This window comes from Ptychodera flava (assembly GCF_041260155.1).
Source record: "Ptychodera flava strain L36383 chromosome 23 unlocalized genomic scaffold, AS_Pfla_20210202 Scaffold_23__1_contigs__length_28996876_pilon, whole genome shotgun sequence".
NCBI lineage: Eukaryota > Metazoa > Hemichordata > Enteropneusta > Ptychoderidae > Ptychodera > Ptychodera flava.
Window position 1 is genome coordinate 23,556,009 of NW_027248277.1, and position 19,270 is coordinate 23,575,278.

At 38.7% G+C, this 19,270-nt stretch overlaps 1 long non-coding RNA gene across 1 annotated transcript; it reads right to left on the reverse strand.

The window, feature by feature from the left end:
- Positions 1–15,119: 15,119 nt before the first annotated feature.
- LOC139123950 (uncharacterized) lies at positions 15,120–19,142 on the reverse strand. Its single transcript, XR_011549803.1, has 4 exons — positions 18,965–19,142; positions 18,306–18,449; positions 17,423–17,505; positions 15,120–15,189 (listed from the first exon to the last, which is right to left on the reverse strand). It is a non-coding gene; the product is annotated as an uncharacterized lncRNA (long non-coding RNA).
- Positions 19,143–19,270: the final 128 nt, after the last annotated feature.

Here is a 19,270-nt window from a genome sequence, read left to right on the forward strand (position 1 = left end):
AGGTCTGATTTTTGGTATATAGGGATAACTTAGCAATACAATTTTTTTGACAAAATGTCATGTGACCTCGATGACCTTTGACCTTAAATATGAGTATATGTCCATAAGTCAGTAACCACAAGTGCTACACCCTTCATATTTGGTATGATGGGAGACCTTATGACATCACATCATGTGCCTCATTAATTATGCACATATCTAATTCTGAGCCAGCCAATAGAGCTAGAGGTCTGATTTTTGGTATATAGGGATAACTTAGCAATACAATTTTTTTGACAAAATGTCATGTGACCTCGATGACCTTTGACCTCAAATATACATATATCGCCATAACAGAGTAACCCAAAGTGCTACACCCTTCATATTTGGTATGATGGGAGACCTTATGACATCACATCATGTGCCTCATTAATTATTCGCTTATCTAATTCTGAGCCAGCCTATAGAGCTAGAGGTCTGATTTTTGGTATATAGGGATAACTTAGCAATACAATTTTTTTGACAAAATGTCATGTGACCTCGATGACCTTTGACCTCAAATATACATATATCGCCATAACAGAGTAACCCCAAGTGCTAGACCCTTCATATTTGGTATGATGGGTGACCTTATAACACCACATCCTGTACCTCATTAATTATGCGCATATCTAATTCTGAGCCAGCTAGAGGTCTCATTTTTGGTATATAGGGATAGCTTAGCAATAAAAATTTTTGACTAAATGTCATGTGACCTCGATGACCTTTGACCTTAATATACCTATATGTCTACAATTTGATAACCACAAGTTTTACAGACTTCATATGGTATGATTGGAGACCTAATGGCACTGCATCCTGTACTTCATTAATGATAAGCACAATCTAATTTTTCTTTTGCTCTTAATGCTGCTACTTGTGTCGAAACCCGGTCATCGCTGCTTGCAGCTATATTTATTATTATTTTTCTTCCGCCTCCTAAATGCGCTTGCCATTCGAACACTGTTGCACCTAGAGTCTCCAAATTTGGCATATAGATAAAACACCTCGCAAGTAATTTTTTGATGTCATTACCATAACAATGGGTCACATGACATTTCGGCCATTTTGAAAATAAACTTTAAAATTGAGCTCATTTGCATAAAAAATGATAAATCAAAATTCTGCTCAAGTCACTTTTTAGACCATATAGCCTTGCTCCTTCATGCTAAATATCAAGGTCACAGGAATAGCCAATTTTGAGAAGAAGATTTTTAAAGTTTTCAATGACCTTTGACCTCCCCTATACCTATGCAGCCAAGCTATGGCAATGGCTTATTCTGGCCTATGTTAAAGTCCAAGACAGCCATCGTGTATTCGACAATGGCCAGTAGGGGACCAAATTGCACTCCCAAATTTTCGGGACTCAACTTGAACTTTGACCTTGGCATCTTCCTGCAACTCACTTATTATGTGCATATCGAATTCTGAGCCAGCTAATAGAGCTAGAGGTCTGATTTTTGGTATATAGGGATAACTTAGCAATACAATTCTTTTGACAAAATGTCACGTGACCTCAACGACCTTTGACCTTGAATATACGTATATGTCCATAACTCAGTAACCACAAGTGCTACACCCTTCATATTTGGTATGATGGGAGACCTTGTGACACCACATCCTGTACCTCATTAATTATGTGCATATCTAATTCTGAGCCAGCCAATAGAGCTAGAGGTCTGATTTTTGGTATATAGGGATAACTTAGCAATACAATTTTTTTGACAAAATGTCATGTGACCTCGATGACCTTTGACCTTAAATATACGTATATGGCCATAACTAAGTAACCAGAAGGGCTACACCTTTCATATTTGGTATGATGGGAGACCTTATGACACCACATCCTGTACCTCATTAATTATGCGCATATCTAATTCTGAGCCAGCCAATAGAGCTAGAGGTCTGATTTTTGGTATATAGGGATAACTTAGCAATACAATTTTTTTGACAAAATGTCATGTGACCTCGATGACCTTTGACCTTAAATATACCTATATGTCCACAACTTGGTAACCACAAGTGCTACAGACTTCATATGTGGTATGATGGGAGACCTTATGACACTGCATCCTGTACTTCATTAATTATGCGCACAATCTAATTTTTCTTTTGCTCTAATGCTGCCACTTGTGTCGAAACCCGGTCATCGCTGCTTGCAGCTATATTTAGGGTTTCGACACCATGGGTGCGAAACCCTATAGTAATCGTTCTGTTTTTTATTATTATTATTATTATTTTTCTTCCGCCTCCTAAATGCGCTTGCCATTCGAACACTGTTGCACCTAGAGTCTCCAAATTTAGCATACACATAAAACACCTCGCAAGCAATTTTTTGATCTCATTACCATAACAATGGGTCACGTGACATTTCGGCCATTTTGAAAATAAAGTTTAAAATTGAGCTCATTTGCATAAAAAGTGATAAATCAAAATTCTGCTCAAGTCACTTTTTAGACCATATAGCCCTGCTCCTTCATGCCAAATATCAAGGTCAAAGGACTAGCCAAATTTGAGAAGAAGATTTTTAAAGTTTCCAATGACCTTTGACCTCCGCTATACCTATGTAGCTAAGCTATGGCAATGGCTTATTCTGGCCTATGTTAAAGTCCAAGACAGCCATTGTCTATTTGACAATGGCCAGTAGGGACCAAATTGGGGGCGACTCGCAGCGATTTCGAAGCTGTTATCCAATTGGGTGGCTGAATCTTACCAATATAATGAAAACAATACAAATAGACTCCCTAAGTGGCTGTGAATAGTGACAATCGACCAATCAGATATAACCTTGCAAACACGCTGCGAGTCAGCCCCCAAATTGCACTCCACAATTTTGGGGATTCCACTTGACCCTTGACCTTCGCATCTTCCTGCAACTCATTTATTATGCGCATTTCTAATTCTGAGCTAGCCAATAGAGCTAGAGGTCTGATTTTTGGTATATAGGCATAACTTAGCAATACAAATTTTTTGACAAAATGTCATGTGACCTCGAAGACCTTTGACCTTAAATATGAATATATGTCCATAACTGAGTAACCACAAGTGCTATACCCTTCATATTTGGTATGATGGGAGACCTTATGACACCACATCCTGTACCTCATTAATTATGCGCATATCTAATTCTGAGCCAGCAAAGAGAGTTAGAGGTCTGATTTTTGATATATAGGGATAACTTAGCAATACAATTTTTTTGACAAAATGTCATGTGACATCGATGACCTTTGACCTCAAATATACATATATGGCCATAACTAAGTAACCACAAGTGCTACACCCTTCATATTTGGTATGATGGGAGACCTTATGACATCACATCCTGTACCACATTAATTATGCGCATATCTAATTCTGAGCCAGCCAATAGAGCTAGAGGTCTGATTTTTGGTATAAAGGGATAACTTAGCAATACAATTTTTTTGACAAAATGTCATGTGACCATGATGACCTTTGACTTTAAATATGAGTATATGTCCATAACTAAGTAACCACAAGTGCTATACCCTTCATATTTGGTATGATGGGAGACCTTATGACATCAGATCCTGTACCACATTAATTATGCGCATATCTAATTCTGAGCCAGCCAATAGAGCTAGAGATCTGATTTTTGGTATATAGGGATAGCTTAGCAATACAATTTTTTTGACACAATGTCATGTGACCTCGATGACCTTTGACCTTAAATATACCTATATGTCCACAACTTGGTAACAACAAGTGCTACAGACTTCATATGTTGTATGATGGGAGACCTTATGACACTGCATCCTGTACTTCATTAATTATGCGCAAAATCTAATTTTTCTTTTGCTCTAATGCTGCCACTTGTGTCGAAACCCGGTCATCGCTGCTTGCAGCTATATTTATTATTATTATTCTTCTTCCGCCGCACGTTTGGAACTCTGGAGCAAAAACTGCTGGACCTAGAGTCTTCAAATTTGGCATATAGGTAGAAGTCTGCAAAAGTAAATTTTTGATCACATGACCATAATCAGGGATCACGTGACCTTTTTGCTATTTTGAAAATAAACTTTAAAATTGACTTCATTTGCATAAAAAATGATAAATCAAAATTCTGCTCAAGTCACTTTTTAGACCTTATAGCCTTGCTCCTTCATGCCAAATATCAAAGTCACAGGTCTTGCCAATTTTGAGAAGAAGATTTTTAAAGTATTATTTTTCTGATTTTTCTATGACCTTTGACCTCCCCTATACCTATGCAGCTAAGCTATGGCAATGGCTTATTCTGGCCTATGTTAAAGTCCAAGACAGCCAGCGTCTATTGGACAATGGCCAGTAGGGGACCAAATTGCACTCCACAATTTTGGGGATTCCACTTGACCTTTGACCTTCGCATCTTCTTGCAACTCATTTATTTTGCGCATTTCTAATTCTGAGGTAGCCAATAGAGCTAGAGGTCTGATTTTTGGTATATAGGGATAACTTAGCAATACAAATTTTTTGACAAAATGTCATGTGACCTCGATGACCTTTGACCTTAAATATGAGTATATGTCCATAACTCGGTAACCATAAGTGCTACACCCTTCATATTTGGTATGATGGGAGACCTTATGACACCACATCCTGTACCTCATTAATTATGCGCATATCTAATTCTAAGTCAGCCGACAGAGCTAGAGGTCTGATTTTTGGTATATAGGGATAACTTAGCAATACAATTTTTTGGACAAATGTCATGTGACCTCGACGACCTTTGACCTCAAATATACATATATGGCCATAACTGAGTAACCCCAAGTGCTACACCCTTCATATTTGGTATGATGGGAGACCTTATGACTCCACATCCTGTACCTCATTAATTATGCGCATATCTAATTCTGAGTTTTGGTCTGAGTTTTGGTATATAGGGATAGCTAAGCAATACAATTATTTTGACACATTTTCATTTTACCTCAATGACCTTTGACCTTAAATATACCTATAGGTCCACAACTTGGTACCCGCAAGTGCTACAGATTTCATATGTGGTATGATGGGAGACCTTATGACACTGCATCCTGTACTTCATTAATTATGCGCACAATCTAATTTTTCTTAGATTGTGCGCAATAACCACAAGAGCTACGCCCTCATATTTGGTATGATGGGACACCTAATGATGACACATCCTGTACCTCATTAATTATGCACATATCTAATTCTGAGCCAGCGAATAGAGCTAGAGGTCTGATTTTTGGTATATAGGGATAACTAAGTGACACAATTTTTTGTTAAAATGTCATGTGACCTCGATGACCTTTGACCCCTAATATACATATTTGTCCATAACTCAGTAACAACAAGAGCTACACCCTTCATATTGGTATGACGGGAGACCTTAGGACATCACATTCTGTACCTCATCAATTATGCGCATAATCTAATTTTCTTTTGCTCTAATGCTGCCACTTGTGTCGAAACCCGGTCATCGCTGCTTGCAGCTATATTTATTAGGGTTTCGAGACTTTCGTCTCGAAACCCTCTTGTAATCGTTATGTTTTTTATTATTATTATTGTTCCGCCACCTTTACATGCTTGCCATTCGAACACCGTTATACCAAATGACTTCCAATTTGGCACATAGGTAAAACTCAAAGACCATATTTTTTTATTTCGTTACCATGGCAACAGGTCACATGACCTGCCGTCAATCTTAAATTTAAACTTTTAAATGCCTCTCATTTGCATAAATATTCATCTATCAAAATTCCGCGAGGTCATTTTGTAGACCATATAGCCATGCTCCTTTATGCCAAAAATCAAGGTCCTAGGTCTTGCCGATTTTGAGAAGAAGATTTTTAAAGTATTATTTTTCACATTTTGAGTGACCTTTGACCTCCCCTATAGATTTACAAATGCCCATTACAGGCTAGCCAATCAAGCTAGGAGTCTGGTTCTTTTTTGACTTAGACGATCATTGGCTGTTAATGTTCACCGAAATATTTTGGGTCAGTCACGTGACCTTGACCTCATTAATTATGCGCATATATAATTCTAGGCTAACCAATAGGGCTAAAGATCCGAATTTTGGTACACATGGACTACTATGGGATAGAAATCTATTGCAAATATGTCACGTGACCAGACCTCATTAATTATGTGCATATCTAATTCTAGGCTAACCAATAGGGCTAGAGATCCGAATTTAGGTACACGGGGAGTACTATGGGATAGAAATCTATTGCAAATATGTCATGTGACTATAACTTATTAATTATGCACATATCTAATTCTAGGCTAACCAATAGGGCTAGAGATCCGAATTTTGGTACACAGGGACTACTATGGGATAGAAATCTATTGCAAATATGTCACGTGACCAGACCTCATTAATTATGTACATATCTAATTCTAGGCTCATCAATAAGACCAGAGATCCGAATTTGGGTACACAGATGATAGTTTGGGATAGAAATCAATTGTCAATATGTCACATGACCAGACCATTAATTATGTGCATATCTAATTCTGAGCTAAACAACAGGGCTAGAAAACCGAATTTTGGTACACAAGGTGTACTATGGGATAGAAATCTAATGTAAATATGTCACATGACAAGACCTCATTAATTATGCGCATATCTAATTCTAGGCTAACCAATAGGGCTAGAGATCCGAATTTTGGTACACAGATAGTAGTATGGGAAAGAAATCTATTGTCAATATGTCACGTGACCAGACTCATTAGTTATGCGCATATCTAATTCTAGGCTAACCAATAGGGCTAGAGATCCGAATTTGGGTACACAGGGAGTACTAGGGGATAGAAATCAATTGTCAATATGTCACATGACAAGACCTCATTAATTATGCACATATCTAATTCTAGGCTAAGGTGATAGAGCTAGAGGTAAGATTTTTGGTATAAAGGGATAACTATGAAATTGAATTCTTTTAACAAAATATCACATCACCTTGACTACTTTTGACCTCGATTTCACAAATACTACCATGGCCTCCAATCTTTTTGCATATGTATTTCTCTATTGTTCTGTTGACCGAGATGTCTCGAAACCCGGTCATTGCTGCTTTGCAGCTATATTTATTATTATTATTGTTCCGCCACCTTTACATGCTTGCCATTCGAACACCGTTATACCAAATGACTTCCAATTTGGCACATAGGTAAAACTCAAAGACCATATTTTTTTATTTCGTTACCATGGCAACAGGTCACATGACCTGCCGTCAATCTTAAATTTAAACTTTTAAATGCCTCTCATTTGCATAAATATTCATCTATCAAAATTCCGCGAGGTCATTTTGTGGACCATATAGCCATGCTCCTTTATGCCAAAAATCAAGGTCACAGGACTTGCCGATTTTGAGAAGAAGATTTTTAAAGTATTATTTTTCTGATTTTTCTATGACCTTTGACCTCCCCTATACCTATGCAGCTAAGCTATGGCAATGGCTTATTCTGGGCTATGTTAAAGTCAAAGACAGCAAGCATCTATTGGACAATCATCAATGGCCAGTAGGGGACCAAATTGCACTCCACAATTTTGGGGATTCCACTTGACCTTTGACCTTGGCATCTTCTTGCAACTCATTTATTATGTGCATATCTAATTCTGAGCCAGCTAATAGAGCTAGAGGTCTGATTTTTGGTATATAGGGATAACTTAGCAATACAATTTTTTTGACAAAAAGTCATGTGACCTCGTTGACCTTTGACCTTGAAAATAAGTATATGTCTATAACTAAGTAACCACAAGTGCTACACCCTTCATATCTGGTATGATGGGAGACCTTATGACACCACATCCTGTACCTCATTAATTATGCGCATATCTAATTCTGAGCCAGCCAATAGAGCTAGAGGTCTGATTTTTGGTATATAGGGATAACTTAGCAATACAATTTTTTGACAAAATGTCATGTGACCTCGATGACCTTTGACCTTGAATATACGTATATGTCCATAACTCAGTAACCACAAGTGCTACATGCTTCACATTTGGTATGATGGGAGACCTTATGACACCACATCCTGTACCTCATTAATTATGCGCATATCTAATTCTGAGCCAGCAAATAAAGCTAGAGGTCTGATTTTTGGTATGTAAGGATAACTATGGGATACAGCTTTTTAACAAAATGTCACATGACCTCTATGACCTTTGACCTTTTTTCACATTTACTACTATAGCCTTTCGTATTTTTGCATATCTATTCCTCTATTGCCCCAGTGCACCGAGATGTCTCGAAACCGGTCATTGCTGCTTTGCAGGTATATTTATTAGGGTTTCGACACCATTGGTGCGAAACCCTATTGTAATCGTTCTGTTTTTTATTATTATTATTAGGGTTTCGACACCATGGGTGCGAAACCCTATTGTAATCGTTCTGTTTTTATTATTATTATTCTTCTTACGACGAGCGTTTGCAACTACCACGCGAACATCGTTGCACCAAGAGACTTCATATTTGGTACACAGGTACAACTCATCAAAAGTAATTTTTTTGTCACATGACCATAATCAGGGGTCACGTGACCTTTTTGCTATTTTGAAAATAAACTTTAAAATTGACTTCATTTGCATAAAAAATGATAAATCAAAATTCTGCTCAAGTCACTTTTTAGACCTTATAGCCTTGCTCCTTCATGCCAAATATCAAAGTCACAGGTCTTGCCAATTTTGAGAAGAAGATTTTTAAAGTATTATTTTTCTGATTTTTCTACGACCTTTGACCTCCCCTATACCTATGCAGCTAAGCTATGGCAATGGCTTATCCTGGCCTATGTTAAAGTCCAAGACAGCCAGCGTCTATTGGACAATGGCCAGTAGGGGACCAAATTGCACTCCACAATTTTTGGGGATTCCACTTGACCTTTGACCTTCGCACCTTCCTGCAACTCATTTATTATGTGCATTTCTAATTCTGAGCTAGCCAATAGAGCTAGAGGTCTGATTTTTGGTATATAGGGATAACTTAGCAATACAAATTTTTTGACAAAATGTCATGTGACCTCGATGACCTTTGACCTCAAATATACATATATGGCCATAACTAAGTAACCACAAGAGCTACACCCTTCATATTTGGTATGATGGGAGACCTTATGACATCACATCCTGTACCTCATTAATTATGCGCATATCTAATTCTGAGCCAGCCAATAGAGCTAGAGGTCTGATTTTTGGTATATAGGGATAACTTAGCAATACAATTTTTTTGACAAAATGTCATGTGACCTCGATGACCTTTGACCTCAACTCTACAAATATGGCCATAACTAAGTAACCACAAGTGCTACACCCTTCATATTTGGTATGATGGGAGACCTTATGACACCACATCCTGTACCTCATTAATTATGCGCATATCTAATTCTGAGCCAGCCAATAGAGCTAGAGGTCTGATTTTTGGTATATAGGGATAACTTAGCAATACAATTTTTTTGACAAAATGTCACGTGACCTCGATGACCTTTGACCTTCAATATACGTATATGTCCATAACTAAGTAACCACAAGCGCTACACCCTTCATATTTGGTATGATGGGAGACCTTATGACACCACATCCTGTACCTCATTAATTATGCGCATATCTAATTCTGAGCCAGCCAATAGAGCTAGAGGTCTGATTTTTGGTATATAGGGATAACTTAGCAATACAAATGTTTTGACAAAATGTCATGTGACCTAGATGACCTTATACCTTAAATATGAGTGTATGTCAATAACTAAGTAACCAGAAGTGCTACATCCTTCATATTTGGTATGATGGGAGACCTTATGACACCACATACTGTACCTCATTAATATGCGCATACTCGAATTTTTTTTTTTGCTCTAATGCTGCCACTTGTGTCGAAACCCGGTCATCGCTGCTTGCAGCTATATTTATTATTATTATTATTATTTTTCTTCCGCCTCCTAAATGCGCTTGCCATTCGAACACTGTTGCACCTAGAGTCTCCAAATTTGGCATATAGATAAAACACCTCGCAAGTAATTTTTTGATCTCATTACCATAACAATGGGTCACGTGACATTTCGGCCATTTTGAAAATAAACTTTAAAATTGAGCTCATTTGTATAAAAAGTGATAAATCAAAATTCTGCTCCAGTCACTTTTTAGACCATATAGCCTTGCTCCTTCATGCCAAATATCAAGGTCACAGGACTAGCCAATTTTGAGAAGAAGATTTTTAAAGTTTTCAATGACCTTTGACCTCCCCTATACCTATGCAGCTAAGCTATGGCAATGGCTTATTCTGGCCTATGTTAAAGTCCAAGTCAGCCAGCGTCTATTGGACAATGGCTAGTAGGGGACCAAATTGCACTCCACAATTTTGGGGATTCCACTTGACCTTTGACCTTCGCATCTTCCTGCAACTCATTTATTATGCACATTTCTAATTCTGAGCCAGCTAATAGAGCTACAGGTCTGATTTTTGGTATATAGGGATAACATAGTAATACAATTTTTTGACAAAATGTCATGTGACCTCGATGACCTTTGACCTCAAATATACATATATGGCCATAACTAAGTAACCACAAGTGCTACACCCTTCATATTTGGTATGATGGGAGACCTTATGACACCACATCCTGTACCTCATTAATTATGTGCATATCTAATTCTGAGCCAGCCAATAGAGCTAGAGCTCTGATTTTGGTATACAGGGATAACTTTGCAATACAATTTTTTTGACAAAATGTCATGTGACCTCGATGACCTTTGACCTTAAATATGAGTATATGTCCATAACTAAGTAACCAGAAGGGCTACACCTTTCATATTTGGTATGATGGGACACCATATGACACCACATCCTGTACCTCATTAATAATGCGCATATCTAATTCTGAGCCAGCCAATAGAGCTAGATGTCTGATTTTTGGTATATAGGGATAGCTTAGCCATACAATTTTTTTGACATAATGTCATGTGACCTCGATGACCTTTGACCTTAAATATACCTATATGTCCACAACTTAGTAACCACAAGTGCTACAGACTTCATATGTGGTATGATGGGCGACCTTATGACACTGCATCCTGTACTTCATTAATTATGCGCACAATCTAAATTTTCTTTTCCTCTAATGCGGCTACTTGTGTCGAAACCCGGTCATCGCTGCTTGCAGCTATATTTCTATTCTGTATTCTGTTCTGTTCGGACGAGAGAGGTGACCATAGAGGGCGTACATCCTACTGGTACGTGTGTGACAGGCTTGCAACCACATGACATACTCCGGGTGCGCGCGTACTGGTTTACAGTGCCATGCACAGCTATGCTGATCAAAAGTCAACCCCGCCACTGTATAGCTACGCACGCTACCCACCAACAGATAGCTGCATTTCGACAGCTAGTGTTTGAAATTAAAAACCTCAATTCCAAAATGTTATGGCTTTATTTCGAGAGAGATTTGTGAAGCTTCACAACTCCCCTGACTAAACAGGTACTGTAGTGACTGTGGGAGTACGTGTTCATATTGATATTTTCATGGCGGCCCATGATTTCGCCATGTATCACTTTGTAGTTCGACCGTGATTGAAGTCACTTCAAAATATTCCGTTAGGTACCTAATCCGTTCATTAAACCCAGTAAACCAACTGCTGTGGTCACGGACATTATTTAAATATTAGATTTTATTGGAAAAAAAATTGGGGTTGTGGAAATGTTGTCATTTCGTGATTTCGTGATTTCGCAAAGTATCTATTTCGTTGTTCATCATAAGCCTGTAAAGTTTTCTTACTACTATCTCGCATTACCTTTTTGCGGATATTTTGTAAATCACATATTTTCAATCGCGTAAATAATAAGCTTAGGCTCCATGAACTGAGAATAAGCAAGGGACGGACTACGTCGCATCAGAACATTTTCACGTCCTTTCGTGTGATGATCGACCTCCTCCGGCATTCCATCCCAGTGTCAGCCCCGGCCGGACTGGATGTGTTTAATCACGGCAATTTGACAGCAATACTTGAAAAGAATACACAACATCCCTACTCATTGTAAAACTTTATCTTTCCGACAGTATTATCCAAACATCCTTTTACAAAGTCCTCACTTTGCGCGATATGCACATAGGCCTATGTACGTTTTCCCAGACCAGGAGATACGGCGCGCTTTTCATCGGCTTGTAACATACATAGGAGTTCGTCGACCTCATTGTACGTCTGGGCGACCGACTGGGCGACGCGCACAATATCGAAATATCTTTTAGAAATTGGAAGTTTTGAATAGTTCATGTTGTTTGAAGGTTATAATTTTTAAAAGCTCATGGCTCCTATCATATTCCTATCTATTGACCTGAATCTCGCCTCTTTTACGAGGGTATACAGTTTCAGTCGCAGGTTTATGTTTGTTTGCATAGGCAAAACATGGTCGGGGGTGCGACTCCGTGGCTTGTCCGTTTGATGTCGCTCATTCACATTAAATCAAACCCATTCACAATTTTAAAGACGGGACGAGTAAACAAAGGTATGGCTGGAGTAAATTAACATGTTTCGGGACATTATACGGTAAAGGTACTTATAATTAGCTGTTTTCGTTTGTGCTGAATTTGTTCCGTTAGAACATGGGGTAAGCGACGGGGTCACGTATAGCTGTCGGGCGCACTTACAAACAAACAGTCGGTCACAAGCCCCCCCCCCCCACCGGAGACGGGATATTATAGTCGCGCCAGCGGCTTACTGACTACGCATGCGTCTATTCATAATATACCATGCGACTAACCGGAAGTGTACCTACCTTCATGGGCGCCGCCATATTTTTTTGAGTACTCGTAAATAAACAAATACAAAACGTGGAAATTATTATTTTATAAGATGCAATTTATAAAATACATCTTTTTACCCAGTTAGTGTTATTATCCACCTTGTCGCTGATACAAAATATCGTTAATATCACGCATAAAAAGTAGAAAAATGGGAGAAAACTGTCATGCATATGAACGGGGGCATGCGCAAAGAATGCTGGGATTCAATTTTAGAAAAGAGCCACCTATGCCAATAACTAGATTCAAAAATTGCCAGTTTTTAGACGTAACGCTCTAGTTTTCAGCTTGCAAGTGGAAGCAGGGCAGTGCGGTTACCATTGCAATGGTAACGATGGCATAATACGTCCCTTGTTTAACACAATAGGCTGTTATCATGGTAAAAATACCAATTTTGTCCAACATTTTTACACATTACAGAAAATCTTTACCTGCACTGCTGCAGGATTTGACGTCGTGTTCGTACGTGAACTGCTTTCATCAGAGGGAAACTGGGCATACTTGTCATACAAACGTATATGAAGTAACAATTAATTCTATTTTATCATGAATCAATACAATCAATAATATTGCCCATCTTAACCCTTGGCGCGACACCAAGGGCTTTGCCCTATATAATATTAATAATGAATCGCAAACACGGAAATAAATCAAGCAAACAAGATAAACCAGGTTAATGTCAGAATATTCCGCAAGAACTTACCAAAATGTACTCATTAAATGCGATTGTGTTTACGGTGGCCAAAAACTGTGTGTTCTCCGCATTAAAAGTCTGCGTCGCATTCAATTGTTTCTCTCTCACAAATGTGTCCGCATTCAAAGTCTGCGTCGCATTCAATTGTTTCTCTCTCACATATGTGTCGGCATTCAAAGTCTGCGTCGCATTCAATTGTTTCTCGCTCACATATGTGTCGGCATTCAAAGTCTGCGTCAAATTCAATGGTTTCTCTGTCACATATGTTTCGGCATTCAAAGTCTGCGTCGCATTTAATTGTTTCTACTCACACAAGCTGATGTGTCCGCATTCAAAGTCTGCGTCGCATTCAATTGTTTCTCTCTCACAAATGTGTCCGCATTCAAAGTCTGCGTCGCATTCAATTGTTTTTCTCTCACAAATGTGTCCGCATTCAAAGTCTGCGTCGCATTCAATTGTTTTTCTCTCGCATATGTGTCCGCATTCAAAGTCTGCATCGCATTCAGTTGTTTCTCTCTCACAAATGTGTCCGCATTCAAAGTCTGCGTCGCATTCAATTGTTTCTCTCTCACAAATGTGTCCGCATTCAAGTCTGCGTCGCATTCAATTGTTTTTCTCTCACAAATGTGTCCGCATTCAAAGTCTGCGTCGCATTCAATTGTTTCTCTCTCACACAAGCTGATGTGTCCGCATTCAAAGTCTGCGTCGCATTCAATTGTTTCTCTCTCACACAAGCTGATGTGTCCGCATTCAAAGTCTGCGTCGCATTCAATTGTTTCTCTCTCACAAATGTGTCCGCATTCAAAGTCTGCGTCGCATTCAATTGTTTCTCTCTCACATATGTGTCCGCATTTCAAATCGAACCAATAGCAGAGCCCGTACTGAACGAATGGGCCCAGCGTGAAAACCCGGAAGTAAAGTAAGTTTCTCGCGTCTTTGAAAAGACCTTTCTCTCACTGTGTGTGAACTGGAATTGGTAAAGCCAGCATAATTCGTATGCAGTCGTACGCAGACAGTGTTCTTTCGAAACAGGTGAGAAACTTACGTTACTTCCGGGTTTTCACGCTGGGTAAAGTTAGGCTGTATTGAATTTTGCAGCGCATAGTATAGTTAGGCTGTATGAATTTTGCAGCGCATAGTATAGTTAGTCTGTACTGAATTTTGCAGCGCATAGTATAGTTAGGCTGTATTGAATTACAGAGTCCAACATATTTTTATTTTTCTCCATTTCTAAATATTTAATCATCATCATCATCATCATCATCAATATCATCGGAGATTGAGGACCGTATGATAGTAGTAAAAAGTGGCAATTTATAGACTAACCTGGTTATAACCATATGGTTGCTGCAGACGGTTACACAGACCATCGACGTAAGCCTTAATCTTATCCTGTAAATCAAAATAATATCAAACGCACCAGTCATTCTATTAAATACCATATCACACTCTTGGGAAAATTTAATTTGCACAAATGCTGTGACGGACCTTTAAGAAAGGTGTCTGCATTTAAATAATATGCCTTGGTAACCTATCTGTTCCTCTGATCACCGATATTTTGCGCCCTACCAACAGAATTCAACTCGAAAATTCTTTGAACACCAGGAATCTGGATAATTTTTTTTCCAGACTTTCAATGACAATCTTATTCTCACCTTATTTTTTCCAAACAAACTTCTCATTTTATAAACCATCCAATCGCAGACATCACAATATTCGGGATCCTAAGTCAAAATAGAAAAATAACATTTTCCTCACTGTGATCAAAATAATTCCTTCTGATAGTTCAAAGCTTTTATGGGTCCATTTTCTTCGCTCACAAAATATCGTCCGTTTGTTTTATGCATTGTTGTATATTCTTATCTTGCTGCGAATCCGTAGCCTTTGCCAGTCGGATAGCTTGGCCCCAAAAGAACATGTCAAGGAGTGGCAGGGCTCGTTATCGCAGCAAATTCTTGTCCAAACGAAAATCTTGGCCACGTCAAATTCAAGACACAATACTGGAATCAACGACAAAGCCATAAGATCACATAAAAGACCAGCTTATCACACTGTCATTTTTTACATTCATATCATACAATGCAGTACGCACACACCGATTATAACCAAGCTGCATTTCGTGTTTGTTTTGATCGTTCAAACGCGTGCAGACTCTCCACAGTCGCTGTGCCTTGTTTTTGCGCGCCCGGTGGGCCTGCATTCGAAAGCTACGCTGTGCAGCTGTGAGCACGCGCTGCTAGACACAGCGACTGTCGGTTTTTGCAAGTATATGAATATTCATAAGGGTAGTGACGTCAAAAGAAACACCTATCTAACTGGGCGGAGAGAATATATACTAGTAGCTGGTAGACCTATATACGCGGTATGTTTTTATTTTTCATTTTTCATTTTATTTGGCTATGGTACTTGTCATTTTTTTTTTATTAACGGATGTGTGGAGTTCTATAAAGTACCCGGATCAGGCAGAAATCCGACCGGTCGCTTGCAAGAATGTCCATTGGCTGGTCCCTGCTCATGGCAAGCACAACGGGGCAGGTAATTGGAAACCGCCATGTATAGAATTACGAAATCTGATTGGTTGAATCATGGGACGCTGTCATTGGCTGTTCAATTTTACTTGGAAATTATCACAGTTTCATGATGCGAACGTGGCTAGAATTAAACCAAGGATTTAATTACCTTTCTTACAAGTTTTGAAATATTGGCAGCTCCAGATAAGACTAAAAAGCGTTTTACAAAAAATGATACACTATGTGCGCGCATGCGCAGTTAACAACTTCCGGAGACCAAAAACTGTCTCATTTTAAAATGGCGGTTTACCTGTATCTGCGTCTTACTACGTGCTGCGTGTAGTCAAGTTACGTGAGACGCAGTGATCAGCGAAGAACGTGCAGACCCTGGGATTCGCGTCGCGTCTTCTGAATATTGGTTCGCGCGTGTTCGAACGCGAATCGCAGGGTCTCTGCCAGACTATCAATCTCCGAACAGAGATTGTAGCGGCGTGGAAAATTATAACCTTGCTAGGGAGTCTCAGCAGTAGCCACACTAATTTCTACCACAGGCGACAGTTTTCACCAAATTTTTGGGTATTGCGCGTTTTCCATGATATACATTTTCTGTCTTTTTTATATATAATACTTCGAACCAAAAAAATAGATAAATGAATAGTGGACTAGTTTCAATATCGATCCTCGATTCCGTGAAGACTTGCAAAACATAGACCTTGCTCTAGGTAACAGGGATGTAAATTGATGATTCAAAATGTATGCCCCAACAGCTGTTAGCTATGCAGACGCGATTGCCAAAGTTTTAGCAGATAATTTTTTTATTTTTATTAGTGTATAATGTATTATTTTTACCAGTGTGCGGAAAGTGCAATCTCTAGCTGGATTGCTCCTATCCGTTTACTATTTCCACAGCGTTTATTTAGCCAGTTGGGCGCGCGCAGGACTGAAAGGAGTCGGAATTTGGAATATTTAAATTTGCCTGCAGCAGAGATTGGTGGGGGCGCGCGGTCAACGACTCGGAGACCCTCTAGCTTGGTTCGAATTATCCACGCCGCGCTGCCACCCCACTGGGCTTGATCTCTGTGTTGAGATTGCCAGACTATAGACTAGGATGCGTGATATATGCAGCTGTCTGAACTTGTGTCGTGTCTGGAAGGGCGCCCTCATGATCGTCTCGCTTATCATAGGTGGGTTGCACGTTACCTCGCAGCATTATCATTCAGGCACTTTCCGCCATCTTGTCAGACATGCACAACTTTGCTCTGACATTGTAACGCGTTTAATTGTTTAATAGTTTGTACATCCGATTTTGAGTGAGTGCTTATAGTGGACTTCCATGCCACGTGATTTGGAATGGTAGAATAGGGTTCAAAACCCGTCATATGAGAGCAATTTACAATTATGCAATATTTTACAACCCAGCTTCAAGAAGTCTTGATCTACAACTTACCTCTTCTCCATCTGGATGTAACGTGACATGCTCATCACACATCTCATTTGAAGCAGAATCTACTTTGCTCATATCGTCGACAACTAGGAAAAATTGGAAGGGAGGTCAAAGATCGATTCGTATGTCAAAAACATGTTAATTTCAGAAATTAAAGTACTTCTTTGAATCTGTGAATATATAAGTCACTAAGTTTTGACATTGTATTCACTACACGTATACTGTCGACAATTCGAATTCAGACATAGTTACCAGCGAAAGTGAAGTGAACAGGTGACCGTTTTATAAAACAGCGCCATCACATGGCCAATTTGAATACCAGGAAACGTCCCCTTTTAACTATATATGGGTATATGTAGATTGCAGGGATTAAGAAGGGCGCCTTAAACCTTATTTTCTTTTTTTAGTACATTGTAATTCATATTCTTTTTAACAAAGTCGTTGAACCTCAACGTACTGATACTGATTTATTTGTTTGTTTGTTTGTTTGTTTTGGGGGGGTTTTTTGTCCAAAGTGTAAAACTATAACTGTAAGCTTAATATTCAACGAACACTGTATGCATAACATGAGTGGCATTATTTTAAATATTAATAGACATTGGGATGTCTACAGTTCTTCTCTCAAGAAAAATACATTTTACGTAGGCGTGGAGGAATTCGAAACCAGAAAATTTTGACATTTCTATCCCCAGGGATATTCAATTAAATCAACCATTTTGTAAAAGATGCACACGTTTTAGCTTTTTATGGTGTAATAAGTTATTCTGATCACAAACGCATGTGTTTCGATACATGACGACATCTTTGTTTCCCTATGTCGGTATAGGGCATCGCTTGTGTCAAACCACAAGAGACTGTGATCCGAATAAAATATTTCTCTTCTTACTTCTGTACATGGCGGTCTCTGTATCATCAACGCTTCTGTTGAAAACGGTTTCTCCGGGTATCCGAACAGCTTGTACAAATAATCATCGTCGTTTGAATCAGTCCAGTTACATGCTAAAAGACTTTGACAGATGTCATTCCATTTCTGAAAAAAATGTAAATTTGAACGTTTTTGGCGACTTACCGCCAAAAGTATTCACATAAAGGGACAAAGTCGCACAGTTTTGTCAATATTTTTTGGTTATTTTAGTTTCTATTGACAGATTATTATGTTGTTTCTGCTCACCTAAATATTCTCAGTCACCAGCTTTTATAATTCAACTCTACCCCTGCACATAGGAATAACTCGTGACTTCTACTATACTACAACTTTTTATACATATCAACAAAGTAAACGAGAGATATATCAGTGTACAGAGTGTAAGTGGAGATGTGTCAGCGGTCGATTGATATCGTGGCCATTTAGTGATCAGAAAAACATTAATAATACCATACATGAAATCAAAATGACCTAAATGTTGCAGAACTTTGTCCCTGAAATTTAAACTGGTGAGGGCAGAAGCAATGAGAATGGAACCCCTTTCGATAACGTCCAACTTCCAAGACTGTTCTCCTATTTGTAGGCGGGCCTTCACTTTCATAATAACTTAGAGAACTTACAATTTTGTCATCGTTGAGTTCTTCTAGGACGTTGTTCAGGTACATATAGACTAAGTTAGAACACATCTCACTTGATGCACCAGGCATCAAATCACATATTTCCAAAGCTGTTTCGTTGATTTGGTATTTGGATTCGGTGGTTGATTTTATCTTTATGGCCACATAAACCAAAGTATCACACAGCATACAGTTCAGCGCTGAAGAAAATACAATATTAACATGTTACATCACCATGTACATAAAATGTTACCATACCCGAAAAAACACAAGAGAGCTGAGTGGACCGAAGAGAAACATTGAATTTCA